Below are 23803 nucleotides of genomic sequence, written 5' to 3'. Positions count from 1 at the left end.
TGCTGAGTCATCGTCAACGAAAACCACCAAGATATTACTTCAATGTGGTGTAATTACGACTGCCTCAGTTTTATGCGTTACGTGAGCAGTCGGACAACAATTTATTTAGCGCAAAAATATTTCTTGTTGATGCACGTATGTTTTTAAACTGAAGTGTCAAAGCTGTAGCGGCAATACTCCCAGTTTAGGCGGTTTTATAAACTAAGTTTTACTTTCTCCTACTTAAAACATTTTGCAGAACAATGCACATTAAATGGGAAGGCAGTTTTCCTTATTTGTGTACTATTTGCTGCCTAATGTTGACATGTAAGCACCCCAACAATGAATGACACCTAGAGACTCGAAAGCACCATACCAGTAAAATATTTGTATGAAATTGCACTTTAAATCCACGTACAACTGAAATAAAGCAATCTTAGCTCATTTGAGGGTAGTGTGACAGTAGATCACATATGGATAGAACACGTTTGGAATGTGTAATTTTCATGATTCCATTACATATATCATATAAATTCAAGCTGAAGTAGGGAAGGACAACAAGGTCATTTAGAGCAAAGCTGAAGACAACAAGTTGCCATAACAATCTGTAAATATATGCTCTTTATTATGTGTGGACAACTATCACCTCATAGAACACATTTCGGCTACTATATTTTTTCCTCCTGAAAACTGACCTTTACACGACAAGGTGGCCAAGTGGTTAAGGCGATGGACTGCTAATCCATTGTACTCTGCATGCGTTGGTTCGAATCCCACCCTTGTCGGTTTATTATTGTGTGTTTACTTTTTAATATGCGGTATGTCTGGTTTAACCCTATTTTATGTGAAAGTTAAATTACGTATCCCATGGTATTTCCGACAGTACAATGCCTCGGTTTGGAAACACCGCTCAGGTGAGCACTGTGCTTAGGCATTACTGTAAACAGCGCCGGCCGGGTTCTGTGCACGAATCACAAATTCTTTCCTCAGGCGGAGGGTTGTTAAGTTGGGGGACGTAGAAGTTTGCAATATATTGTGTAATGAAACTGCATAGAAAATGTGTTAATGTAGAAATAATGCACGCGTTTAAAATGTGCCCACGGGGAGTGGCTACCAATGTATACGAAGACTAATGAAAGTTATTAATGCTGAATTAATTATGTACTGATGTTTTGAACTTGTATTAACATATCAAAATTGGAGTTATGTATTAGGAGTTTGTACATTAAGCACTAGGCCTTAGTTTAGCGAGGGTCTGGGCCTACATGCCTGGTCTCATATTAAACTGTGTTTTTCTAACGTGCAATGTGCTGTTTTCCTGAAGGACACGAAACTGTACTTTTCCAGAAGCTAGAGGTGTGTGTAGCTGTAGTAAATTCTTTCTCATGGGACCCGACTTGCTCAAGGAGACATTCTTGCTGAATGCAACAGTGTAATTCGTAACAGGTGCAAGGTTGCCTGGAGTAGGAGAAAACAATGGAACTACTGACAGGTGCGTAAAGTGTAACTTTTCTTACCTGACATTCCAACCGATGAAGACGTCAATAACATGGGCCAATCAACGACATGTGAACTATGGTTTGTGGAAAATTCTGGTGAAATGCGTGAATAATTATTAGACAGAGATAACGATGCACAAATTATTATCCAACGAGGAATTAGGAGTACATTAGACAGTTTTGATTAAACATATGAACTGAGCAGAAATCAGCTATTTATTGGACATTCCACTCCAACCCATTCTTTGCCATTCTACTGAGCCATTTAGGCCATTTCCTTTGAGACTTTGCCGTTTGTTCGTCCTGATACTCTAAACCACCCTTTACTTATTCCTTACCTGATACTCATATCTCCTCTATATGAGGGGAGTTCTTGTTCCTCAGCTATGCAATACAGAGGCTTTGCCCTGTCCTATCTTTGCTGATGGTGAAAACGACTGATGCCCTGAGGACAAAGACTGACGCTGTTTGCTGATCCGTTGGATGGGTAACTATCTGATGAAAATTTTAATTGTCGGCTTGCCTTTTCTTTCTCGGTACCAACTGCTCTTTGATAGAGGCCATAGTTAGATGTTTTCCAAATTTGTGTTTGCTAAATTGTTTTGCATGAAGCCCAACATGCTGATTCTAATTTGAGGTTAGTTAAGGTGTTCACTAAAATCTGACGCAAATAGACAAATTACTGAGTTCTTGCTTTTTTGAATCATGCACTACTGAGACTTTGCTAAGTTGGTTCTTATTAATGATGTGTTAATACTGAGTGAATATTCTCCATGCATTGATTAATTGCATTTCTAATTGCAAATCTGAAGAGTTACTAATGAGATGAATTGCTGATGAGATTAACAGAAATGACTTTAGATTGTAACCAATAGGGAAATAAGTATCCTAACACTTAACTAAATTGGTGTTTTTATTCATGACTGAAAGGTCATGGTGTGTTCACTTTATTGACTCTCATTAAAGGTTATTGATTAGCATGATGATTAGTTATTGCGATTGTTGTTGAGATATTGATCCATTGATTTGTGATGCCAAAAGACATCTCGTACTGGGAAGTCCCTGAACGTAGTCCAAAAGGTTCATCGACCTAGGCGTGTCTCCTTGTAAGTTTACTTATCAAGGCCGTGATGCGCTATCACTAATAAAAAGTCATCTGATCTGTTGCTGCTGGGTCATCATCAATGAAAACCACCAAGATATAACTTCAATGTGGTGTAATTACGACTGCCTCAGTTTTATGCGTTACGTGAGCAGTCGGACAGCAATTTATTTAGCGCAAAAATATTTCTTGTTGATGCACGTACGTTTTTAAACTGAAGTGTCAAAGCTGTAGCGGCAATACTCCCAGTTTAGGCGGTTTTATGAACTAAGTTTTACTTTCTCCTACTTAAAACGTTTTGCAGAACAATGCAGATTAAATGGGAAGGCAGTTTCACTTCTTTGTATACTATTTGCTGCCTAATGTTGACATGTAAGCACCCCAACAATGAATGACACCTAGAGACTCGAAAGCACCATACCAGTAAAATATTTGTATGAAATTGCACTTTAAATCCACGTACAACTGAAATAAAGCAATCTTAGCTCATTTGAGGGTAGTGTGACAGTAGATCACATATGGATAGAACACGTTTGCAATGTGTAATTTTTATGATTCCATTACATATATCATATAAATTCAAGCTGAAGTAGGGAAGGACAACAAGGTCATTTAGAGCAAAGCTGAAGACAACAAGTTGCCATAACAATCTGTAAATATATGCTCTTTATTATGTGTGGACAACTATCACCTCATAGAACACATTTCGGCTACTATATTTTTTCCTCCTGAAAACTGACTTTTACACGACAAGGTGGCCGAGTGGTTAAGGCGATGGACTGCTAATCCATTGTGCTCTGCATGCCTGGGTTCGAATCCCACCCTTGTCGGTTTATTATTGTGTGTTTACTTTTTAATATGCGGTATGTCTGGTTTAACCCTATTTTATGTGAAAGTTAAATTACGTATCCCATGGTATTTCCGACAGTACAATGCCTCGGTTTGGAAACACCGCTCAGGTGAGCACTGTGCTTAGGCATTACTGTAAACAGCGCCGGCCGGGTTCTGTGCATGAATCACAAATTCTTTCCTCAGGCGGAGGGTTGTTAAGTTGGGGGACGTAGAAGTTTGCAATATATTGTGTAATGAAACTGCATAGAAAATGTGTTAATGTAGAAATAATGCACGCGTTTGAAATGTGCCCACGGGGAGTGGCTACCAATGTATACGAAGACTAAAGAAAGTTATTAATGCTGAATTAATTATGTACTGATGTTTTGAACTTGTATTAACATATCAAAATTGGAGTTATGTATTAGGAGTTTTTACATTAAGCAATAGGCCTTAGTTTAGGGAGGGTCTGGGCCTTCATGCCTGGTTTCATATTAAACTGTGTTTCTCTAACGTGCAATGTGCTGTTTTCCTGAAGGACACGAAACTTTACTTTTCCAGAAGCTAGAGATGTGTGTAGCTGTAGTAAATTCTTTCTCATGGGACCCGACTTGCTCAAGGAGACATTCTTGCTGAATGCAACAGTGTAATTCGTAACAGGTGCAAGGTTGCCTGGAGTAGGAGAAAACAATGGAACTACTGACTGGTGCGTAAAGTGTAACTTTTCTTACCTGACATTCCAACCGATGAAGACATCAATAACATGGGCCAATCAACGACATGTGAACTATGGTTTGTGGAAAATTCTGGTGAAATGCGTGAATAATTATTGGACAGAGATAACGATGCACAAATTATTATCCAACGAGGAATTAGGAGTAAATTAGACCGTTTTGATTTAACCATATGAACTGAGCAGAAATCAGCTATTTATTGGACATTCCACTCCAACCCATTCTTTGCCATTCTACTGAGCCATTTAGGCCATTTCCTTTGAGGCTTTGCCGTTTGTTCGTCCTGATACTCTAAACCACCCTTTACTTATTCCTTACCTGATACTCATATCTCCTCTATATGAGGGGAGTTCTTGTTCCTCAGCTATGCAATACAGAGGCTTTGCCCTGTCCTATCTTTGCTGATGGTGAAAACGACTGATGCCCTGAGGACAAAGACTGACGCTGTTTGCTGATCCGTTGGATGGGTAACTATCTGATGAAAATTGTAATTGTCGGCTTGCCTTTTCTTTCTCGGTACCAACTGCTCTTTGATAGAGGCCATAGTTAGATGTTTTCCAAATTTGTGTTTGCTAAATTGTTTTGCATGAAGCCCAACATGCTGATGCTAATTTGAGGTTAGTTAAGGTATTCACTAAAATCTGACGCAAATAGATAAATTACTGAGTTCTTGCTTTTTTGAATCATGCACTACTGAGACTTTGCTAAGTTGGTTCTTATTAATGATGTGTTAATACTGAGTGAATATTCCCCATGCATTGATTAATTGCATTTCTAATTGCAAATCTGAAGAGTTACTAATGAGATGAATTGCCGATGAGATTAACAGAAATGACTTTAGATTGTAACCAATAGGGAAATAAGTATCCTAACACTTAACTAAATTGGTGTTTTTATTCATGACTGAAAGGTCATGGTGTGTTCACTTTATTTACTCTCATTAAAGGTTATTGATTAGCATGATGATTAGTTATTGCGATTGTTGTTGAGATATTGATCCATTGATTTGTGATGCCAAAAGACATCTCGTACTGGGAAGTCCCCGAACGTAGTCCAAAAGGTTCATCTACCTAGGCGTGTCTCCTTGTAAGTTTACTTATCAAGGCCGTGATGCGCTATCACTAATAAAAAGTCATCTGATCTGTTGCTGCTGAGTCATCGTCAACGAAAACCACCAAGATATTACTTCAATGTGGTGTAATTACGACTGCCTCAGTTTTATGCGTTACGTGAGCAGTCGGACAGCAATTTATTTAGCGCAAAAATATTTCTTGTTGATGCACGTACGTTTTTAAACTGAAGTGTCAAAGCTGTAGCGGCAATACTCCGAGTTTAGGCGGTTTTATAAACTAAGTTTTACTTTCTCCTACTTAAAACGTTTTGCAGAACAATGCACATTAAATGGGAAGGCAGTTTTCCTTATTTGTGTACTATTTGCTGCCTAATGTTGACATGTAAGCACCCCAACAATGAATGACACCTAGAGACTCGAAAGCACCATACCAGTAAAATATTTGTATGAAATTGCACTTTAAATCCACGTACAACTGAAATAAAGCAATCTTAGCTCATTTGAGGGTAGTGTGACAGTAGATCACATATGGATAGAACACGTTTGGAATGTGTAATTTTCATGATTCCATTACATATATCATATAAATTCAAGCTGAAGTAGGGAAGGACAACAAGGTCATTTAGAGCAAAGCTGAAGACAACAAGTTGCCATATGGATAGAACACGTTTGGAATGTGTAATTTTCATGATTCCATTACATATATCATATAAATTCAAGCTGAAGTAGGGAAGGACAACAAGGTCATTTAGAGCAAAGCTGAAGACAACAAGTTGCCATAACAATCTGTAAATATATGCTCTTTATTATGTGTGGACAACTATCACCTCATAGAACACATTTCGGCTACTATATTTTTTCCTCCTGAAAACTGACTTTTACACGAAAAGGTGGCCGAGTGGTTAAGACGATGGACTGCTAATCCATTGTGCTCTGCATGCGTTGGTTCGAATCCCACCCTTGTCGGTTTATTATTGTGTGTTTACTTTTTAATATGCGGTATGTCTGGTTTAACCCTATTTGATGTGAAAGTTAAATTACGTATCCCATGGTATTTCCGACAGTACAATGCCTCGGTTTGGAAACACTGCTCAGGTGAGCACTGTGCTTAGGCATTACTGTAAACAGCGCCGGCCGGGTTCTGTGCATGAATCACAAATTCTTTCCTCAGGCGGAGGGTTGTTAAGTTGGGGGACGTAGAAGTTTGCAATATATTGTGTAATGAAACTGCATATAAAATGTGTTAATGTAGAAATAATGCACGCGTTTGAAATGTGCCCAAGGGGAGTGGCTACCAATGTATACGAAGACTAATGAAAGTTATTAATGCTGAATTAATTATGTACTGATGTTTTGAACTTGTATTAACATATCAAAATTGGAGTTATGTATTAGGAGTTTGTACATTAAGCAATAGGCCTTAGTTTAGCGAGGGTCTGGGCCTACATGCCTGGTCTCATATTAAACTGTGTTTTTCTAACGTGCAATGTGCTGTTTTCCTGAAGGACACGAAACTTTACTTTTCCAGAAGCTAGAGATGTGTGTAGCTCTAGTAAATTCTTTCTCATGGGACCCGACTTGCTCAAGGAGACATTCTTGCTGAATGCAACAGTGTAATTCGTAACAGGTGCAAGGTTGCCTGGAGTAGGAGAAAACAATGGAACTACTGACTGGTGCGTAAAGTGTAACTTTTCTTACCTGACATTCCAACCGATGAAGACGTCAATAACATGGGCCAATCAACGACATGTGAACTATGGTTTGTGGAAAATTCTGGTGAAATGCGTGAATAATTATTGGACAGAGATAACGATGCACAAATTATTATCCAACGAGGAATTAGGAGTAAATTAGACCGTTTTGATTTAACCATATGAACTGAGCAGAAATCAGCTATTTATTGGACATTCCACTCCAACCCATTCTTTGCCATTCTACTGAGCCATTTAGGCCATTTCCTTTGAGACTTTGCCGTTTGTTCGTCCTGATACTCTAAACCACCCTTTACTTATTCCTTACCTGATACTCATATCTCCTCTATATGAGGGGAGTTCTTGTTCCTCAGCTATGCAATACAGAGGCTTTGCCCTGTCCTATCTTTGCTGATGGTGAAAACGACTGATGCCCTGAGGACAAAGACTGACGCTGTTTGCTGATCCTTTGGATGGGTAACTATCTGATGAAAATTGTAATTGTCGGCTTGCCTTTTCTTTCTCGGTACCAACTGCTCTTTGATAGAGGCCATAGTTAGATGTTTTCCAAATTTGTGTTTGCTAAATTGTTTTGCATGAAGCCCAACATGCTGATGCTAATTTGAGGTTAGTTAAGGTGTTCACTAAAATCTGACGCAAATAGACAAATTACTGAGTTCTTGCTTTTTTGAAATATGCACTACTGAGACTTTGCTAAGTTGGTTCTTATTAATGATGTGTTAATACTGAGTGAATATTCCCCATGCATTGATTAATTGCATTTCTAATTGCAAATCTGAAGAGTTACTAATGAGATGAATTGCCGATGAGATTAACAGAAATTACTTTAGATTGTAACCAATAGGGAAATAAGTATCCTAACACTTAACTAAATTGGTGTTTTTATTCATGACTGAAAGGTCATGGTGTGTTCACTTTATTGACTCTCATTAAAGGTTATTGATTAGCATGATGATTAGTTATTGCGATTGTTGTTGAGATATTGATCCATTGATTTGTGATGCCAAAAGACATCTCGTACTGGGAAGTCCCCGAACGTAGTCCAAAAGGTTCATCTACCTAGGCGTGTCTCCTTGTAAGTTTACTTATCAAGGCCGTGATGCGCTATCACTAATAAAAAGTCATCTGATCTGTTGCTGCTGAGTCATCGTCAACGAAAACCACCAAGATATTACTTCAATGTGGTGTAATTACGACTGCCTCAGTTTTATGCGTTACGTGAGCAGTCGGACAGCAATTTATTTAGCGCAAAAATATTTCTTGTTGATGCACGTACGTTTTTAAACTGAAGTGTCAAAGCTGTAGCGGCAATACTCCGAGTTTAGGCGGTTTTATAAACTAAGTTTTACTTTCTCCTACTTAAAACGTTTTGCAGAACAATGCACATTAAATGGGAAGGCAGTTTTCCTTATTTGTGTACTATTTGCTGCCTAATGTTGACATGTAAGCACCCCAACAATGAATGACACCTAGAGACTCGAAAGCACCATACCAGTAAAATATTTGTATGAAATTGCACTTTAAATCCACGTACAACTGAAATAAAGCAATCTTAGCTCATTTGAGGGTAGTGTGACAGTAGATCACATATGGATAGAACACGTTTGGAATGTGTAATTTTCATGATTCCATTACATATATCATATAAATTCAAGCTGAAGTAGGGAAGGACAACAAGGTCATTTAGAGCAAAGCTGAAGACAACAAGTTGCCATAACAATCTGTAAATATATGCTCTTTATTATGTGTGGACAACTATCACCTCATAGAACACATTTCGGCTACTATATTTTTTCCTCCTGAAAACTGACTTTTACACGAAAAGGTGGCCGAGTGGTTAAGACGATGGACTGCTAATCCATTGTGCTCTGCATGCGTTGGTTCGAATCCCACCCTTGTCGGTTTATTATTGTGTGTTTACTTTTTAATATGCGGTATGTCTGGTTTAACCCTATTTGATGTGAAAGTTAAATTACGTATCCCATGGTATTTCCGACAGTACAATGCCTCGGTTTGGAAACACTGCTCAGGTGAGCACTGTGCTTAGGCATTACTGTAAACAGCGCCGGCCGGGTTCTGTGCATGAATCACAAATTCTTTCCTCAGGCGGAGGGTTGTTAAGTTGGGGGACGTAGAAGTTTGCAATATATTGTGTAATGAAACTGCATAGAAAATGTGTTAATGTAGAAATAATGCACGCGTTTGAAATGTGCCCAAGGGGAGTGGCTACCAATGTATACGAAGACTAATGAAAGTTATTAATGCTGAATTAATTATGTACTGATGTTTTGAACTTGTATTAACATATCAAAATTGGAGTTATGTATTAGGAGTTTGTACATTAAGCAATAGGCCTTAGTTTAGCGAGGGTCTGGGCCTACATGCCTGGTCTCATATTAAACTGTGTTTTTCTAACGTGCAATGTGCTGTTTTCCTGAAGGACACGAAACTTTACTTTTCCAGAAGCTAGAGATGTGTGTAGCTCTAGTAAATTCTTTCTCATGGGACCCGACTTGCTCAAGGAGACATTCTTGCTGAATGCAACAGTGTAATTCGTAACAGGTGCAAGGTTGCCTGGAGTAGGAGAAAACAATGGAACTACTGACTGGTGCGTAAAGTGTAACTTTTCTTACCTGACATTCCAACCGATGAAGACGTCAATAACATGGGCCAATCAACGACATGTGAACTATGGTTTGTGGAAAATTCTGGTGAAATGCGTGAATAATTATTGGACAGAGATAACGATGCACAAATTATTATCCAACAAGGAATTAGGAGTAAATTAGACCGTTTTGATTTAACCATATGAACTGAGCAGAAATCAGCTATTTATTGGACATTCCACTCCAACCCATTCTTTGCCATTCTACTGAGCCATTTAGGCCATTTCCTTTGAGACTTTGCCGTTTGTTCGTCCTGATACTCTAAACCACCCTTTACTTATTCCTTACCTGATACTCATATCTCCTCTATATGAGGGGAGTTCTTGTTCCTCAGCTATGCAATACAGAGGCTTTGCCCTGTCCTATCTTTGCTGATGGTGAAAACGACTGATGCCCTGAGGACAAAGACTGACGCTGTTTGCTGATCCTTTGGATGGGTAACTATCTGATGAAAATTGTAATTGTCGGCTTGCCTTTTCTTTCTCGGTACCAACTGCTCTTTGATAGAGGCCATAGTTAGATGTTTTCCAAATTTGTGTTTGCTAAATTGTTTTGCATGAAGCCCAACATGCTGATGCTAATTTGAGGTTAGTTAAGGTGTTCACTAAAATCTGACGCAAATAGACAAATTACTGAGTTCTTGCTTTTTTGAAATATGCACTACTGAGACTTTGCTAAGTTGGTTCTTATTAATGATGTGTTAATACTGAGTGAATATTCCCCATGCATTGATTAATTGCATTTCTAATTGCAAATCTGAAGAGTTACTAATGAGATGAATTGCCGATGAGATTAACAGAAATTACTTTAGATTGTAACCAATAGGGAAATAAGTATCCTAACACTTAACTAAATTGGTGTTTTTATTCATGACTGAAAGGTCATGGTGTGTTCACTTTATTGACTCTCATTAAAGGTTATTGATTAGCATGATGATTAGTTATTGCGATTGTTGTTGAGATATTGATCCATTGATTTGTGATGCCAAAAGACATCTCGTACTGGGAAGTCCCCGAACTTAGTCCAAAAGGTTCATCGACCTAGGCGTGTCTCCTTGTAAGTTTACTTATCAAGGCCGTGATGCGCTATCACTAATAAAAAGTCATCTGATCTGTTGCTGCTGAGTCATCGTCAACGAAAACCACCAAGATATTACTTCAATGTGGTGTAATTACGACTGCCTCAGTTTTATGCGTTACGTGAGCAGTCGGACAACAATTTATTTAGCGCAAAAATATTTCTTGTTGATGCACGTATGTTTTTAAACTGAAGTGTCAAAGCTGTAGCGGCAATACTCCCAGTTTAGGCGGTTTTATAAACTAAGTTTTACTTTCTCCTACTTAAAACATTTTGCAGAACAATGCACATTAAATGGGAAGGCAGTTTTCCTTATTTGTGTACTATTTGCTGCCTAATGTTGACATGTAAGCACCCCAACAATGAATGACACCTAGAGACTCGAAAGCACCATACCAGTAAAATATTTGTATGAAATTGCACTTTAAATCCACGTACAACTGAAATAAAGCAATCTTAGCTCATTTGAGGGTAGTGTGACAGTAGATCACATATGGATAGAACACATTTGGAATGTGTAATTTTCATGATTCCATTACATATATCATATAAATTCAAGCTGAAGTAGGGAAGGACAACAAGGTCATTTAGAGCAAAGCTGAAGACAACAAGTTGCCATAACAATCTGTAAATATATGCTCTTTATTATGTGTGGACAACTATCACCTCATAGAACACATTTCGGCTACTATATTTTTTCCTCCTGAAAACTGACCTTTACACGACAAGGTGGCCAAGTGGTTAAGGCGATGGACTGCTAATCCATTGTACTCTGCATGCGTTGGTTCGAATCCCACCCTTGTCGGTTTATTATTGTGTGTTTACTTTTTAATATGCGGTATGTCTGGTTTAACCCTATTTTATGTGAAAGTTAAATTACGTATCCCATGGTATTTCCGACAGTACAATGCCTCGGTTTGGAAACACCGCTCAGGTGAGCACTGTGCTTAGGCATTACTGTAAACAGCGCCGGCCGGGTTCTGTGCACGAATCACAAATTCTTTCCTCAGGCGGAGGGTTGTTAAGTTGGGGGACGTAGAAGTTTGCAATATGTTTTTGTGTAATGAAACTGCATAGAAAATGTGTTAATGTAGAAATAATGCACGCGTTTAAAATGTGCCCACGGGGAGGGGCTACCAATGTATACGAAGACTAATGAAAGTTATTAATGCTGAATTAATTATGTACTGATGTTTTGAACTTGTATTAACATATCAAAATTGGAGTTATGTATTAGGAGTTTGTACATTAAGCACTAGGCCTTAGTTTAGCGAGGGTCTAGGCCTACATGCCTGGTCTCATATTAAACTGTGTTTTTCTAACGTGCAATTTGCTGTTTTCCTGAAGGACACGAAACTGTACTTTTCCAGAAGCTAGAGGTGTGTGTAGCTGTAGTAAATTCTTTCTCATGGGACCCGACTTGCTCAAGGAGACATTCTTGCTGAATGCAACAGTGTAATTCGTAACAGGTGCAAGGTTGCCTGGAGTAGGAGAAAACAATGGAACTACTGACAGGTGCGTAAAGTGTAACTTTTCTTACCTGACATTCCAACCGATGAAGACGTCAATAACATGGGCCAATCAACGACATGTGAACTATGGTTTGTGGAAAATTCTGGTGAAATGCGTGAATAATTATTAGACAGAGATAACGATGCACAAATTATTATCCAACGAGGAATTAGGAGTACATTAGACAGTTTTGATTAAACATATGAACTGAGCAGAAATCAGCTATTTATTGGACATTCCACTCCAACCCATTCTTTGCCATTCTACTGAGCCATTTAGGCCATTTCCTTTGAGACTTTGCCGTTTGTTCGTCCTGATACTCTAAACCACTCTTTACTTATTCCTTACCTGATACTCATATCTCCTCTATATGAGGGGAGTTCTTGTTCCTCAGCTATGCAATACAGAGGCTTTGCCCTGTCCTATCTTTGCTGATGGTGAAAACGACTGATGCCCTGAGGACAAAGACTGACGCTGTTTGCTGATCCGTTGGATGGGTAACTATCTGATGAAAATTTTAATTGTCGGCTTGCCTTTTCTTTCTCGGTACCAATTGCTCTTTGATAGAGGCCATAGTTAGATGTTTTCCAAATTTGTGTTTGCTAAATTGTTTTGCATGAAGCCCAACATGCTGATTCTAATTTGAGGTTAGTTAAGGTGTTCACTAAAATCTGACGCAAATAGACAAATTACTGAGTTCTTGCTTTTTTGAATCATGCACTACTGAGACTTTGCTAAGTTGGTTCTTATTAATGATGTGTTAATACTGAGTGAATATTCTCCATGCATTGATTAATTGCATTTCTAATTGCAAATCTGAAGAGTTACTAATGAGATGAATTGCTGATGAGATTAACAGAAATGACTTTAGATTGTAACCAATAGGGAAATAAGTATCCTAACACTTAACTAAATTGGTGTTTTTATTCATGACTGAAAGGTCATGGTGTGTTCACTTTATTGACTCTCATTAAAGGTTATTGATTAGCATGATGATTAGTTATTGCGATTGTTGTTGAGATATTGATCCATTGATTTGTGATGCCAAAAGACATCTCGTACTGGGAAGTCCCTGAACGTAGTCCAAAAGGTTCATCGACCTAGGTGTGTCTCCTTGTAAGTTTACTTATCAAGGCCGTGATGCGCTATCACTAATAAAAAGTCATCTGATCTGTTGCTGCTGAGTCATCATCAATGAAAACCACCAAGATATAACTTCAATGTGGTGTAATTACGACTGCCTCAGTTTTATGCGTTACGTGAGCAGTCGGACAGCAATTTATTTAGCGCAAAAATATTTCTTGTTGATGCACGTACGTTTTTAAACTGAAGTGTCAAAGCTGTAGCGGCAATACTCCCAGTTTAGGCGGTTTTATGAACTAAGTTTTACTTTCTCCTACTTAAAACGTTTTGCAGAACAATGCAGATTAAATGGGAAGGCAGTTTCACTTCTTTGTATACTATTTGCTGCCTAATGTTGACATGTAAGCACCCCAACAATGAATGACACCTAGAGACTCGAAAGCACCATACCAGTAAAATATTTGTATGAAATTGCACTTTAAATCCACGTACAACTGAAATAAAGCAATCTTAGCTCATTTGAGGGTAGTGTGACAGTAGATCACATATGGATAGAACACGTTTGGAATGTGTAATTTTCATGATTCCATTACATATATCATATAAATTCAAGCTGAAGTAGGGAAGGACAACAAGGTCATTTAGAGCAAAGCTGAAGACAACAAGTTGCCATAACAATCTGTAAATATATGCTCTTTATTATGTGTGGACAACTATCACCTCATAGAACACATTTCGGCTACTATATTTTTTCCTCCTGAAACCTGACTTTTACACGAAAAGGTGGCCGAGTGGTTAAGACGATGGACTGCTAATCCATTGTGCTCTGCATGCGTTGGTTCGAATCCCACCCTTGTCGGTTTATTATTGTGTGTTTACTTTTTAATATGCGGTATGTCTGGTTTAACCCTATTTGATGTGAAAGTTAAATTACGTATCCCATGGTATTTCCGACAGTACAATGCCTCGGTTTGGAAACACTGCTCAGGTGAGCACTGTGCTTAGGCATTACTGTAAACAGCGCCGGCCGGGTTCTGTGCATGAATCACAAATTCTTTCCTCAGGCGGAGGGTTGTTAAGTTGGGGGACGTAGAAGTTTGCAATATATTGTGTAATGAAACTGCATAGAAAATGTGTTAATGTAGAAATAATGCACGCGTTTGAAATGTGCCCACGGGGAGTGGCTACCAATGTATACGAAGACTAATGAAAGTTATTAATGCTGAATTAATTATGTACTGATGTTTTGAACTTGTATTAACATATCAAAATTGGAGTTATGTATTAGGAGTTTGTACATTAAGCAATAGGCCTTAGTTTAGCGAGGGTCTGGGCCTACATGCCTGGTCTCATATTAAACTGTGTTTTTCTAACGTGCAATGTGCTGTTTTCCTGAAGGACACGAAACTTTACTTTTCCAGAAGCTAGAGATGTGTGTAGCTCTAGTAAATTCTTTCTCATGGGACCCGACTTGCTCAAGGAGACATTCTTGCTGAATGCAACAGTGTAATTCGTAACAGGTGCAAGGTTGCCTGGATTAGGAGAAAACAATGGAACTACTGACTGGTGCGTAAAGTGTAACTTTTCTTACCTGACATTCCAACCGATGAAGACGTCAATAACATGGGCCAATCAACGACATGTGAACTATGGTTTGTGGAAAATTCTGGTGAAATGCGTGAATAATTATTGGACAGAGATAACGATGCACAAATTATTATCCAACGAGGAATTAGGAGTAAATTAGACCGTTTTGATTTAACCATATGAACTGAGCAGAAATCAGCTATTTATTGGACATTCCACTCCAACCCATTCTTTGCCATTCTACTGAGCCATTTAGGCCATTTCCTTTGAGACTTTGCCGTTTGTTCGTCCTGATACTCTAAACCACCCTTTACTTATTCCTTACCTGATACTCATATCTCCTCTATATGAGGGGAGTTCTTGTTCCTCAGCTATGCAATACAGAGGCTTTGCCCTGTCCTATCTTTGCTGATGGTGAAAACGACTGATGCCCTGAGGACAAAGACTGACGCTGTTTGCTGATCCTTTGGATGGGTAACTATCTGATGAAAATTGTAATTGTCGGCTTGCCTTTTCTTTCTCGGTACCAACTGCTCTTTGATAGAGGCCATAGTTAGATGTTTTCCAAATTTGTGTTTGCTAAATTGTTTTGCATGAAGCCCAACATGCTGATGCTAATTTGAGGTTAGTTAAGGTGTTCACTAAAATCTGACGCAAATAGACAAATTACTGAGTTCTTGCTTTTTTGAAATATGCACTACTGAGACTTTGCTAAGTTGGTTCTTATTAATGATGTGTTAATACTGAGTGAATATTCCCCATGCATTGATTAATTGCATTTCTAATTGCAAATCTGAAGAGTTACTAATGAGATGAATTGCCGATGAGATTAACAGAAATTACTTTAGATTGTAACCAATAGGGAAATAAGTATCCTAACACTTAACTAAATTGGTGTTTTTATTCATGACTGAAAGGTCATGGTGTGTTCACTTTATTGACTCTCATTAAAGGTTATTGATTAGCATGATGATTAGTTATTGCGATTGTTGTTGAGATATTGATCCATTGATTTGTGATGCCAAAAGACATCTCGTACTGGGAAGTCCCCGAACTTAGTCCAAAAGGTTCATCGACCTAGGCGTGTCTCCTTGTAAGTTTACTTATCAAGGCTGTGATGCGCTATCACTAATAAAAAGTCATCTGATCTGTTGCTGCTGAGTCATCGTCAACGAAAACCACCAAGATATTACTTCAATGTGGTGTAATTACGACTGCCTCAGTTTTATGCGTTACGTGAGCAGTCGGACAACAATTTATTTAGCGCAAAAATATTTCTTGTTGATGCACGTATGTTTTTAAACTGAAGTGTCAAAGCTGTAGCGGCAATACTCCCAGTTTAGGCGGTTTTATAAACTAAGTTTTACTTTCTCCTACTTAAAACATTTTGCAGAACAATGCACATTAAATGGGAAGGCAGTTTTCCTTATTTGTGTACTATTTGCTGCCTAATGTTGACATGTAAGCACCCCAACAATGAATGACACCTAGAGACTCGAAAGCACCATACCAGTAAAATATTTGTATGAAATTGCACTTTAAATCCACGTACAACTGAAATAAAGCAATCTTAGCTCATTTGAGGGTAGTGTGACAGTAGATCACATATGGATAGAACACGTTTGGAATGTGTAATTTTCATGATTCCATTACATATATCATATAAATTCAAGCTGAAGTAGGGAAGGACAACAAGGTCATTTAGAGCAAAGCTGAAGACAACAAGTTGCCATATGGATAGAACACGTTTGGAATGTGTAATTTTCATGATTCCATTACATATATCATATAAATTCAAGCTGAAGTAGGGAAGGACAACAAGGTCATTTAGAGCAAAGCTGAAGACAACAAGTTGCCATAACAATCTGTAAATATATGCTCTTTATTATGTGTGGACAACTATCACCTCATAGAACACATTTCGGCTACTATATTTTTTCCTCCTGAAAACTGACTTTTACACGAAAAGGTGGCCGAGTGGTTAAGACGATGGACTGCTAATCCATTGTGCTCTGCATGCGTTGGTTCGAATCCCACCCTTGTCGGTTTATTATTGTGTGTTTACTTTTTAATATGCGGTATGTCTGGTTTAACCCTATTTGATGTGAAAGTTAAATTACGTATCCCATGGTATTTCCGACAGTACAATGCCTCGGTTTGGAAACACTGCTCAGGTGAGCACTGTGCTTAGGCATTACTGTAAACAGCGCCGGCCGGGTTCTGTGCATGAATCACAAATTCTTTCCTCAGGCGGAGGGTTGTTAAGTTGGGGGACGTAGAAGTTTGCAATATATTGTGTAATGAAACTGCATATAAAATGTGTTAATGTAGAAATAATGCACGCGTTTGAAATGTGCCCAAGGGGAGTGGCTACCAATGTATACGAAGACTAATGAAAGTTATTAATGCTGAATTAATTATGTACTGATGTTTTGAACTTGTATTAACATATCAAAATTGGAGTTATGTATTAGGAGTTTGTACATTAAGCAATAGGCCTTAGTTTAGCGAGGGTCTGGGCCTACATGCCTGGTCTCATATTAAACTGTGTTTTTCTAACGTGCAATGTGCTGTTTTCCTGAAGGACACGAAACTTTACTTTTCCAGAAGCTAGAGATGTGTGTAGCTCTAGTAAATTCTTTCTCATGGGACCCGACTTGCTCAAGGAGACATTCTTGCTGAATGCAACAGTGTAATTCGTAACAGGTGCAAGGTTGCCTGGAGTAGGAGAAAACAATGGAACTACTGACTGGTGCGTAAAGTGTAACTTTTCTTACCTGACATTCCAACCGATGAAGACGTCAATAACATGGGCCAATCAACGACATGTGAACTATGGTTTGTGGAAAATTCTGGTGAAATGCGTGAATAATTATTGGACAGAGATAACGATGCACAAATTATTATCCAACGAGGAATTAGGAGTAAATTAGACCGTTTTGATTTAACCATATGAACTGAGCAGAAATCAGCTATTTATTGGACATTCCACTCCAACCCATTCTTTGCCATTCTACTGAGCCATTTAGGCCATTTCCTTTGAGACTTTGCCGTTTGTTCGTCCTGATACTCTAAACCACCCTTTACTTATTCCTTACCTGATACTCATATCTCCTCTATATGAGGGGAGTTCTTGTTCCTCAGCTATGCAATACAGAGGCTTTGCCCTGTCCTATCTTTGCTGATGGTGAAAACGACTGATGCCCTGAGGACAAAGACTGACGCTGTTTGCTGATCCTTTGGATGGGTAACTATCTGATGAAAATTGTAATTGTCGGCTTGCCTTTTCTTTCTCGGTACCAACTGCTCTTTGATAGAGGCCATAGTTAGATGTTTTCCAAATTTGTGTTTGCTAAATTGTTTTGCATGAAGCCCAACATGCTGATGCTAATTTGAGGTTAGTTAAGGTGTTCACTAAAATCTGACGCAAATAGACAAATTACTGAGTTCTTGCTTTTTTGAAATATGCACTACTGAGACTTTGCTAAGTTGGTTCTTATTAATGATGTGTTAATACTGAGTGAATATTCCCCATGCATTGATTAATTGCATTTCTAATTGCAAATCTGAAGAGTTACTAATGAGATGAATTGCCGATGAGATTAACAGAAATTACTTTAGATTGTAACCAATAGGGAAATAAGTATCCTAACACTTAACTAAATTGGTGTTTTTATTCATGACTGAAAGGTCATGGTGTGTTCACTTTATTGACTCTCATTAAAGGTTATTGATTAGCATGATGATTAGTTATTGCGATTGTTGTTGAGATATTGATCCATTGATTTGTGATGCCAAAAGACATCTCGTACTGGGAAGTCCCCGAACGTAGTCCAAAAGGTTCATCTACCTAGGCGTGTCTCCTTGTAAGTTTACTTATCAAGGCCGTGATGCGCTATCACTAATAAAAAGTCATCTGATCTGTTGCTGCTGAGTCATCGTCAACGAAAACCACCAAGATATTACTTCAATGTGGTGTAATTACGACTGCCTCAGTTTTATGCGTTACGTGAGCAGTCGGACAGCAATTTATTTAGCGCAAAAATATTTCTTGTTGATGCACGTACGTTTTTAAACTGAAGTGTCAAAGCTGTAGCGGCAATACTCCGAGTTTAGGCGGTTTTATAAACTAAGTTTTACTTTCTCCTACTTAAAACGTTTTGCAGAACAATGCACATTAAATGGGAAGGCAGTTTTCCTTATTTGTGTACTATTTGCTGCCTAATGTTGACATGTAAGCACCCCAACAATGAATGACACCTAGAGACTCGAAAGCACCATACCAGTAAAATATTTGTATGAAATTGCACTTTAAATCCACGTACAACTGAAATAAAGCAATCTTAGCTCATTTGAGGGTAGTGTGACAGTAGATCACATATGGATAGAACACGTTTGGAATGTGTAATTTTCATGATTCCATTACATATATCATATAAATTCAAGCTGAAGTAGGGAAGGACAACAAGGTCATTTAGAGCAAAGCTGAAGACAACAAGTTGCCATAACAATCTGTAAATATATGCTCTTTATTATGTGTGGACAACTATCACCTCATAGAACACATTTCGGCTACTATATTTTTTCCTCCTGAAAACTGACTTTTACACGAAAAGGTGGCCGAGTGGTTAAGACGATGGACTGCTAATCCATTGTGCTCTGCATGCGTTGGTTCGAATCCCACCCTTGTCGGTTTATTATTGTGTGTTTACTTTTTAATATGCGGTATGTCTGGTTTAACCCTATTTGATGTGAAAGTTAAATTACGTATCCCATGGTATTTCCGACAGTACAATGCCTCGGTTTGGAAACACTGCTCAGGTGAGCACTGTGCTTAGGCATTACTGTAAACAGCGCCGGCCGGGTTCTGTGCATGAATCACAAATTCTTTCCTCAGGCGGAGGGTTGTTAAGTTGGGGGACGTAGAAGTTTGCAATATATTGTGTAATGAAACTGCATAGAAAATGTGTTAATGTAGAAATAATGCACGCGTTTGAAATGTGCCCAAGGGGAGTGGCTACCAATGTATACGAAGACTAATGAAAGTTATTAATGCTGAATTAATTATGTACTGATGTTTTGAACTTGTATTAACATATCAAAATTGGAGTTATGTATTAGGAGTTTGTACATTAAGCAATAGGCCTTAGTTTAGCGAGGGTCTGGGCCTACATGCCTGGTCTCATATTAAACTGTGTTTTTCTAACGTGCAATGTGCTGTTTTCCTGAAGGACACGAAACTTTACTTTTCCAGAAGCTAGAGATGTGTGTAGCTCTAGTAAATTCTTTCTCATGGGACCCGACTTGCTCAAGGAGACATTCTTGCTGAATGCAACAGTGTAATTCGTAACAGGTGCAAGGTTGCCTGGAGTAGGAGAAAACAATGGAACTACTGACTGGTGCGTAAAGTGTAACTTTTCTTACCTGACATTCCAACCGATGAAGACGTCAATAACATGGGCCAATCAACGACATGTGAACTATGGTTTGTGGAAAATTCTGGTGAAATGCGTGAATAATTATTGGACAGAGATAACGATGCACAAATTATTATCCAACAAGGAATTAGGAGTAAATTAGACCGTTTTGATTTAACCATATGAACTGAGCAGAAATCAGCTATTTATTGGACATTCCACTCCAACCCATTCTTTGCCATTCTACTGAGCCATTTAGGCCATTTCCTTTGAGACTTTGCCGTTTGTTCGTCCTGATACTCTAAACCACCCTTTACTTATTCCTTACCTGATACTCATATCTCCTCTATATGAGGGGAGTTCTTGTTCCTCAGCTATGCAATACAGAGGCTTTGCCCTGTCCTATCTTTGCTGATGGTGAAAACGACTGATGCCCTGAGGACAAAGACTGACGCTGTTTGCTGATCCTTTGGATGGGTAACTATCTGATGAAAATTGTAATTGTCGGCTTGCCTTTTCTTTCTCGGTACCAACTGCTCTTTGATAGAGGCCATAGTTAGATGTTTTCCAAATTTGTGTTTGCTAAATTGTTTTGCATGAAGCCCAACATGCTGATGCTAATTTGAGGTTAGTTAAGGTGTTCACTAAAATCTGACGCAAATAGACAAATTACTGAGTTCTTGCTTTTTTGAAATATGCACTACTGAGACTTTGCTAAGTTGGTTCTTATTAATGATGTGTTAATACTGAGTGAATATTCCCCATGCATTGATTAATTGCATTTCTAATTGCAAATCTGAAGAGTTACTAATGAGATGAATTGCCGATGAGATTAACAGAAATTACTTTAGATTGTAACCAATAGGGAAATAAGTATCCTAACACTTAACTAAATTGGTGTTTTTATTCATGACTGAAAGGTCATGGTGTGTTCACTTTATTGACTCTCATTAAAGGTTATTGATTAGCATGATGATTAGTTATTGCGATTGTTGTTGAGATATTGATCCATTGATTTGTGATGCCAAAAGACATCTCGTACTGGGAAGTCCCCGAACTTAGTCCAAAAGGTTCATCGACCTAGGCGTGTCTCCTTGTAAGTTTACTTATCAAGGCCGTGATGCGCTATCACTAATAAAAAGTCATCTGATCTGTTGCTGCTGAGTCATCGTCAACGAAAACCACCAAGATATTACTTCAATGTGGTGTAATTACGACTGCCTCAGTTTTATGCGTTACGTGAGCAGTCGGACAACAATTTATTTAGCGCAAAAATATTTCTTGTTGATGCACGTATGTTTTTAAACTGAAGTGTCAAAGCTGTAGCGGCAATACTCCCAGTTTAGGCGGTTTTATAAACTAAGTTTTACTTTCTCCTACTTAAAACATTTTGCAGAACAATGCACATTAAATGGGAAGGCAGTTTTCCTTATTTGTGTACTATTTGCTGCCTAATGTTGACATGTAAGCACCCCAACAATGAATGACACCTAGAGACTCGAAAGCACCATACCAGTAAAATATTTGTATGAAATTGCACTTTAAATCCACGTACAACTGAAATAAAGCAATCTTAGCTCATTTGAGGGTAGTGTGACAGTAGATCACATATGGATAGAACACATTTGGAATGTGTAATTTTCATGATTCCATTACATATATCATATAAATTCAAGCTGAAGTAGGGAAGGACAACAAGGTCATTTAGAGCAAAGCTGAAGACAACAAGTTGCCATAACAATCTGTAAATATATGCTCTTTATTATGTGTGGACAACTATCACCTCATAGAACACATTTCGGCTACTATATTTTTTCCTCCTGAAAACTGACCTTTACACGACAAGGTGGCCAAGTGGTTAAGGCGATGGACTGCTAATCCATTGTACTCTGCATGCGTTGGTTCGAATCCCACCCTTGTCGGTTTATTATTGTGTGTTTACTTTTTAATATGCGGTATGTCTGGTTTAACCCTATTTTATGTGAAAGTTAAATTACGTATCCCATGGTATTTCCGACAGTACAATGCCTCGGTTTGGAAACACCGCTCAGGTGAGCACTGTGCTTAGGCATTACTGTAAACAGCGCCGGCCGGGTTCTGTGCACGAATCACAAATTCTTTCCTCAGGCGGAGGGTTGTTAAGTTGGGGGACGTAGAAGTTTGCAATATGTTTTTGTGTAATGAAACTGCATAGAAAATGTGTTAATGTAGAAATAATGCACGCGTTTAAAATGTGCCCACGGGGAGGGGCTACCAATGTATACGAAGACTAATGAAAGTTATTAATGCTGAATTAATTATGTACTGATGTTTTGAACTTGTATTAACATATCAAAATTGGAGTTATGTATTAGGAGTTTGTACATTAAGCACTAGGCCTTAGTTTAGCGAGGGTCTAGGCCTACATGCCTGGTCTCATATTAAACTGTGTTTTTCTAACGTGCAATTTGCTGTTTTCCTGAAGGACACGAAACTGTACTTTTCCAGAAGCTAGAGGTGTGTGTAGCTGTAGTAAATTCTTTCTCATGGGACCCGACTTGCTCAAGGAGACATTCTTGCTGAATGCAACAGTGTAATTCGTAACAGGTGCAAGGTTGCCTGGAGTAGGAGAAAACAATGGAACTACTGACAGGTGCGTAAAGTGTAACTTTTCTTACCTGACATTCCAACCGATGAAGACGTCAATAACATGGGCCAATCAACGACATGTGAACTATGGTTTGTGGAAAATTCTGGTGAAATGCGTGAATAATTATTAGACAGAGATAACGATGCACAAATTATTATCCAACGAGGAATTAGGAGTACATTAGACAGTTTTGATTAAACATATGAACTGAGCAGAAATCAGCTATTTATTGGACATTCCACTCCAACCCATTCTTTGCCATTCTACTGAGCCATTTAGGCCATTTCCTTTGAGACTTTGCCGTTTGTTCGTCCTGATACTCTAAACCACTCTTTACTTATTCCTTACCTGATACTCATATCTCCTCTATATGAGGGGAGTTCTTGTTCCTCAGCTATGCAATACAGAGGCTTTGCCCTGTCCTATCTTTGCTGATGGTGAAAACGACTGATGCCCTGAGGACAAAGACTGACGCTGTTTGCTGATCCGTTGGATGGGTAACTATCTGATGAAAATTTTAATTGTCGGCTTGCCTTTTCTTTCTCGGTACCAATTGCTCTTTGATAGAGGCCATAGTTAGATGTTTTCCAAATTTGTGTTTGCTAAATTGTTTTGCATGAAGCCCAACATGCTGATTCTAATTTGAGGTTAGTTAAGGTGTTCACTAAAATCTGACGCAAATAGACAAATTACTGAGTTCTTGCTTTTTTGAATCATGCACTACTGAGACTTTGCTAAGTTGGTTCTTATTAATGATGTGTTAATACTGAGTGAATATTCTCCATGCATTGATTAATTGCATTTCTAATTGCAAATCTGAAGAGTTACTAATGAGATGAATTGCTGATGAGATTAACAGAAATGACTTTAGATTGTAACCAATAGGGAAATAAGTATCCTAAC

At 38.4% G+C, this 23803-nt stretch overlaps 4 non-coding genes across 4 annotated transcripts; all 4 read left to right on the top strand.

The window, feature by feature from the left end:
• The first annotated feature begins 682 nt into the window (after window positions 1-682).
• Window positions 683-764, top strand: TRNAS-GCU (transfer RNA serine (anticodon GCU)). Its single transcript has one exon. It is a non-coding gene; the product is annotated as a tRNA-Ser (tRNA).
• Window positions 765-3328: 2564 nt separating this feature from the next.
• Window positions 3329-3410, top strand: TRNAS-GCU (transfer RNA serine (anticodon GCU)). Its single transcript has one exon. It is a non-coding gene; the product is annotated as a tRNA-Ser (tRNA).
• A 7985-nt stretch (window positions 3411-11395) lies between these two features.
• Window positions 11396-11477, top strand: TRNAS-GCU (transfer RNA serine (anticodon GCU)). The gene has a single exon. It is a non-coding gene; the product is annotated as a tRNA-Ser (tRNA).
• A 10634-nt stretch (window positions 11478-22111) lies between these two features.
• On the top strand, window positions 22112-22193 carry TRNAS-GCU (transfer RNA serine (anticodon GCU)). The gene has a single exon. It is a non-coding gene; the product is annotated as a tRNA-Ser (tRNA).
• Window positions 22194-23803: the final 1610 nt, after the last annotated feature.

The sequence above is a fragment of the Pleurodeles waltl genome, chromosome 12 (genome assembly GCF_031143425.1).
Source record: "Pleurodeles waltl isolate 20211129_DDA chromosome 12, aPleWal1.hap1.20221129, whole genome shotgun sequence".
Taxonomy (NCBI): domain Eukaryota; kingdom Metazoa; phylum Chordata; class Amphibia; order Caudata; family Salamandridae; genus Pleurodeles; species Pleurodeles waltl.
This window is presented reverse-complemented; position numbering and strand designations above follow the sequence as displayed.